Below are 6,316 nucleotides of genomic sequence, written 5' to 3'. Positions count from 1 at the left end.
GGCACCCCAGTTCTGGGGTCCTGAGTGGATGAGACAAGCCCCCTTGCCTGCTGTGGAATCTGCAGAGACAGATAGAAGGGCTGGAGAAGCCTAGACTCTACTCATGAGGAGTGCACACATGCTGGCTTGCCAACAATCAGGGTGGAGAGAGCTTTGCACTGGCAACTTTTGCCTTGCCACACCTCCCAATCTGAAGGGGCAAACACCCTGGCCTTGCTCGCTCACTCCACACCACAGCCTGGCATGAGATCTGGGCAAAGATTTGGTCTAGCTATGCAAAGACAGACCAGAGCACCTGGGGTGTGGTCTGGGCAGAACCACAGAGGCCATTGTCAGTGCACGCATGGCACAGTGGGTCTAAAGAATGTGCAGTAGCTAGGTGCTGGCTGAATCTCTGGCAGATAATCCGTGGGAGAGGACTCAATATAGCTACACAGAGACAGCCCAGAGGGCCTGTGGTGTGAACCAGGTGGAGCTGTGAAGCCCATTGTTAGAACCCCCACAGGGCAGCACCACAAGAGGGTGCAGCAGCTAAGTGCTGAATCTCAGGCAGACAGACCCTGGGCAGGAGTACACACCAGTTTGTTTCCCAGCAAGAAGACCCTGGCCCTGCCCACTCCATACTGCAGCTTAACACTGGATCTGAAGCAGACAGGTCCTGGGAGAGGTCTGACAAAGAGGCAACCCAGATCTCAGGCAGTAGCACAGCTACCTCAATTCCTGCAGCCACAATGCCCTGACCCACAACCCCAGCCTACTCCACACCACAGACTTGCACTAGATCTGGGACAAACACAACAGAGAAAAGGACATGACCTTGGGCTGCTTCTGAGGAGAACCGCAGTGCCTGCACAGGCAGTGCATAGATCCCCATGCACCTCACTTGCTTCAGCAATCACCTCCTTTTGGGCAGGGATTTCAATCAAGGGCAATGGAACCTGATTAAACATTACTCTCAGGCTTCTACTCCAACAACTGGGGAGCAGACCCCACCCCTGACAGTGCAGCTACAGCCACAAAGCAGAGGGTAAGCCCACCTCACATCCTTCATAGGTTTTAAATGCTCCAACAAAACCCACACCCCCTAGCAAGGGGATAACTGCCAGCACACTCTGCTCGACATCCATAATGAAACCAACTCTCACACCAAAAATAACTGGACACAGACAGTTTACACAGGGATGCTCCCACGTAAAATACCCCTTGAAGACCACAGTAGTTAACTGTTTCTTCTAAATTCATAGAGACAGAGAAAGAGAAGCAAAATGAAAAGGCAGAGAAACTATTCCCAATTAAAAGAACAAGAGAAATCCCCTAAAAGAACAATTATTGAAATAGACCTCACCAGTCTACTAAACCCTGAGTTCAAAAAGGTAATAAAAATGCTAAAGGAATTAAGAAAGATTATTGACAGAAATGGAGATCACAGTAACAAGGAACTAAAAACTATAAAAAAGAACCAACCAAAGCTAGACAATTCAACTGCTGAGATAAAAACCAAACTAGAAGCAATGAATAACAGACTAAATGACACAGAAAAATGAATAAGTGATCTGGAAGATAGAATAATGGAAATCACTCAATCAAAAGAGCAGACAGAAAGAAAAAAAATGAAAACAACATATGAGATCTATGGGATAATATAAAGCATGCCTACCTATGCATAATAGGGATTCCAGAGGAGAAGAGAGAGAAGGGAATCAAAAACGTATTTGAAGAAATTATGGCTGGGGGCTTCCCTGGTGGCACAGTGGTTAAGAATCCGCCTGACAATGCAGGGGACATAGCTTTCAGCCCTGGCGCTGGAAGATCCCACATGCTACAGAGCAACTAAGCCCATGCACCACAACTACTGAGCCTGCATGCCACAACTACTGAAGTCTGCACACCTACAGCCCGTGCTCCGCAACAAGAGAAGCCACTGCAATGAGAAGTCTGCACACCACAACAAAGAGTAGCCCCCGCTCACAGCAACTAGAGAAAGCCCATACACAGCAACAAAGACCCAATGCAGCCATAACTCAATCAATCAGTCAATCACAGAGGGCCCCAAAGATAAGTACAAGCAGACCCACACCAAGATTTATCATAATTGAAATGGCAAAAGTTAATGATAAAGAGGGGATTCTAAAGGCAGCAAGAGAAAAACAGTCAGTTACAAGGGAACCAAAATAAGGCTATCAGCTGATTTCTCTGCAGAAACTTTGCAGGCCAGAAGGGAGTAGCATGATGTATTTAAAGTCCTGGAAGTGAAAACCCTGTTACATAGAATACCCAGCAAGATTGTATCATTTATAATAGAAGGAGAGATGAAGAATTTCTCAGATAAGCAAAAACTAAAATAATTCAGCATACTAAACCTACCCTAAAAGAAATATAGGATCTTCTCTAAATAGAAAAAAAGCAAGAATCTATAGGAAAGGGAAAATCACAATAGGAAAGGCAAACATACAGTAAGGATTGAAGATGACCGAAATAAGCCAGTACTTAGATTAAAAAACAAAAAAATTTAAAGCAATCATATACAATTAACAGTAAAAGGATAAGCATGAAGATGTAAAGTAGGACATCAAAATCACAAAATGTGGGGGAGAGGAGTATAAAAATATAGATCCTTTAGAATGTGTTTGAACTTGAAAGACTATCAGTTTAAAGCAAGGAGATATAGTTATGAGTCAACATACATGAACTGCCAGGTAACCACAAATCAAAAACAGCAGTCACAAAAACTAAAACCAAAAAGAAAGGAACTACAAAAGAAAATCATCAAACCACAAAAAGAAAAACAATGAAGCAGAAAAGAACAAGGAAGAACTATAAAAACAATTTGGAAAGCAAGGATTAAAATGGAAATAAGTACCTACCTATTGAAAATCACTTTAAGTGTCGGTCAGTGGACTAACCGACAGTACTCCATTCAAAAGACATAGAATGGCAGATTGGATTTAAAAAAGCAAGAACCTGCAATATGCTACCTAAAAGAGACTCAGTTCAAGGTGAAAGACACAGACTGAAAGTGAGGGGATGGGAAAAGATATTTCATGCAAAAGACAATGTAAAGAAAGTGGGGGGAGCAATACTCATATCAGACAAAATAGACTTTAAAGCAAAGGCCATAAAGAAAGACAAAGAAGGCATTATATAGTGACAAAGGGATCAATAGAAGAAGAGGATATTACACTCATTAACATATATGCACGCAATATAGAAGCACCTAAATATATAAAACAAATACTAACAGACATAAGGGGAGAAATTGACAATTATACAATAATAGTAGGATACCTTAACACCCCACTGACATCAATGGACAGATCATCCAGGCAGAAAATCAGTAAAGCAACAGAATTCCTAAATAACACAATAGACCAGTTGGATTTAATTGATATCTACAGGACACTACATAAAAAAAAAAAAAAGAATACACATTCTTTTCAGTTACTCATGGAACATTCTCTAGGATAGACTACATACTAGGTTACAAAACAAGCCTCAATAAATTTAAGAGGATAGAAATTATTTCAAGCATCTTTTCTGACCAGAACAGTATGAAAATAGAAATCAACCACAGAAAGAAAAACAGGAATAGAACAAACACGTGGAGACTAAACAATATGCTACTTAAAAAAACAATAGGTCAAAGATGAAATCAAAGAAGAAATCAGAAAATACCCTGAGACAAATGAAAACACAACCTTACAAAACCTATGGGATGCAGCAAAAGCAGTTCTAAGAGGGAAGTTCAGAACAATACAGCCCTTCCTCAAGAAACAACTCAAATAAACAACCAAACCTACCACCTAAAAGAATTTTAAAAAGAACAAACAAAGCCCAAAATCAGCAGAAGAAAGGAAATAACAAGGATCAGAGAGGAAATAATAAAATAGAGAGCAAAACACAATGGTAAACATCAACAAAACCAAGTTCTGGGTCTTTAAAAGATAAACAAAATCAACAAACGTCTAGCCAGGCTTACCAAGAAGAAAAGAGAGAGGACTCAAATAAAGTAAGAAATAAAAGAGGAGAAATAACAGCCGATACCACAGAAATACAAAAAAATCATAAGAGAATACTATGAACAGTTATATGCTAACAAATTGAACAACCTAGACAGAATGGACAAGTTTTAGAAACTATAGCCTTCCAAGACTGAGTCAAGGAGAAACATATACCCATGCACTGATGGTCAATTAATCTATGACAAAGGAGGCAAGAACATACAATGGAGAAAAGATAGTCTCTTCAACAATTGGTGTTGGGAATGCTGGACAGCTACATGTAAATCAATGAAATTAGAACACTCCCTCACACTATATACAAAAATAAACTCAAAATGGTTTAAAGACCTAAACATAAGACATGACACTATAAAACTCCTAGAAGAGAACATAGGCAAAACATTCTCTGACATAAATAATAGCAATATTTTCTTACATCAGCCTCCCAAGGCAAAAGAAATAAAAGCAAAAATAAACAAATGGGACATAAAGTTACAAGCTTTTGCACAGCAAAGGTAACCATCAACAAAACAAAAAGACAGCCTATGGAATGGGAAAAAAACATTTGCAAATGATGCATCTGACAAGGGGTTAATATCCAAAATATACAAACAGCTCATGCAACTCAATTTCAAAAAAACAACCCAGTCAAAAAGTGGACAGAAGATCTAAGTAGACATTTTTTCCAAAGACAGACAGATGGCCAAATAGGTACATGAAAAGATACTCAACATTACTAATTGTTAGAGAAATGCAAATGAAAACCACAATGAGATATTCCCTCATGCACGTCAGAATGGCTATCATTAAAAATTCTACAAATAATAAATGCTGGAGAGGGTGTGGAGAAAAGGGAGCCCTCCTCCTCTATTGGTGGGAATGTAAATTGGTGCAGCCACTATGGAAAAGAGTATGAAGTTTCCTTAAAAAACTATAAATAGAGCTACCATATGGTACAGCAATCCCATGCCTGGGTGTATATCCAGAAAAAGTGAAAATTCCTGTTTGAAAAGACACATGTACCATAATGTTTATAGCAGCACTATTTACAATAGCCTAGACATGGAAGCAACCTAAGGGCCTATCAACAGACTATTGGCTTAAGAAGATGTGATACATACACACAATGAAATATTACTCAACCCTAAAAAAAATGAAATATTGCCACTTGCAGCAACATGGATGAACCTAGATAATATTATACTTAGTGAAGTAAGTCAGACAAAGACAAATACTATATTATATCACTGATTTGTGGAATCTAAAAAATAATACAAATGAATCTATATACAAAACAGAAATAGACTCACAGACATAGAAAACAAACTTCTGGTTACTTATGGAGGGAGGGAGGGACAACTTAGGAGTATGGGATTAACGGATACAAATTAGTAAAATAGATAAGCAAGAAGGATTTACTGTATAGCTCAGGGAACTATATTCAGTATCTTATAATAAGCTGTAATGGACTATAGTCTGAAAAAATACGGGACTCCCCTGGCAGTTAAGACTCCTCGCTTCCACTGCAGGAGGAGTGGGTTCAATCCCTGGTCAGGGAACTAAGATCCCGCATGCCTTGTGGCATGGCCAAAAAATTTAAAAAAGAAAAAAAAAAAAAAAAAAAAAATATATATATATATATATATATATAAATATAATTGGGGTTTCCCTGGTGGCACAGTGGTTGAGAGTCCGCCTGCCGATGCAGGGGACACGGGTTCGTGCCCTGGTCTGGGAGGATCCCATATGCTGCGGAGCGGCTGGGCCCGTGAGCCATGGCCGCTGGGCCTGCGTGTCCGGAGCTTGTGCTCCACGGCGGGAGAGGCCACAGCAGTGAGAGGCCCGCGTACCGCAAAAAAAAAAAATTGAATCACTTCGCTGTACACCAGAAACTAACACAATATTGTAAATCAACTATACTTCAATAAAAAAAATTAACTTGCAACTGTTACATTGTGCATTTTTGCTCAGTCGATACAAGGGACTTTAGTTTTTGTGCGGGTAGCTGCATTTCAGCTCTTGGATGGTTAAGCCAGCTCTCCAGAGAACCAACTTGTAGAAAGGTACACCTCAACAAAATTTAGGACTTTATTCCTTTCATATCCCCCTTGCCTGAATCTGTTACCGAAGTCAGGTTTGGCTGCTCACTGCTAAAAACCCAGTACTCAAGAGACAAGTGTTGGTTGGAAAGGAAAGGTTATTTATTCAGGGGGTCAGAAACCTGGGAAGAAAGCAGATTCATGTCCAAAAACCAACTCTGAGGATTCTGCTTGACCATAAAAGTTTTTAAAGGGAGAATCATTTGGGGAGAGGGTCAG

Source organism: Hyperoodon ampullatus (assembly GCF_949752795.1).
Source record: "Hyperoodon ampullatus genome assembly, chromosome: 5".
Taxonomy (NCBI): domain Eukaryota; kingdom Metazoa; phylum Chordata; class Mammalia; order Artiodactyla; family Ziphiidae; genus Hyperoodon; species Hyperoodon ampullatus.
The sequence above is the reverse complement of the archived record's forward strand: the minus strand, read 5'-3'. Positions refer to the sequence as shown.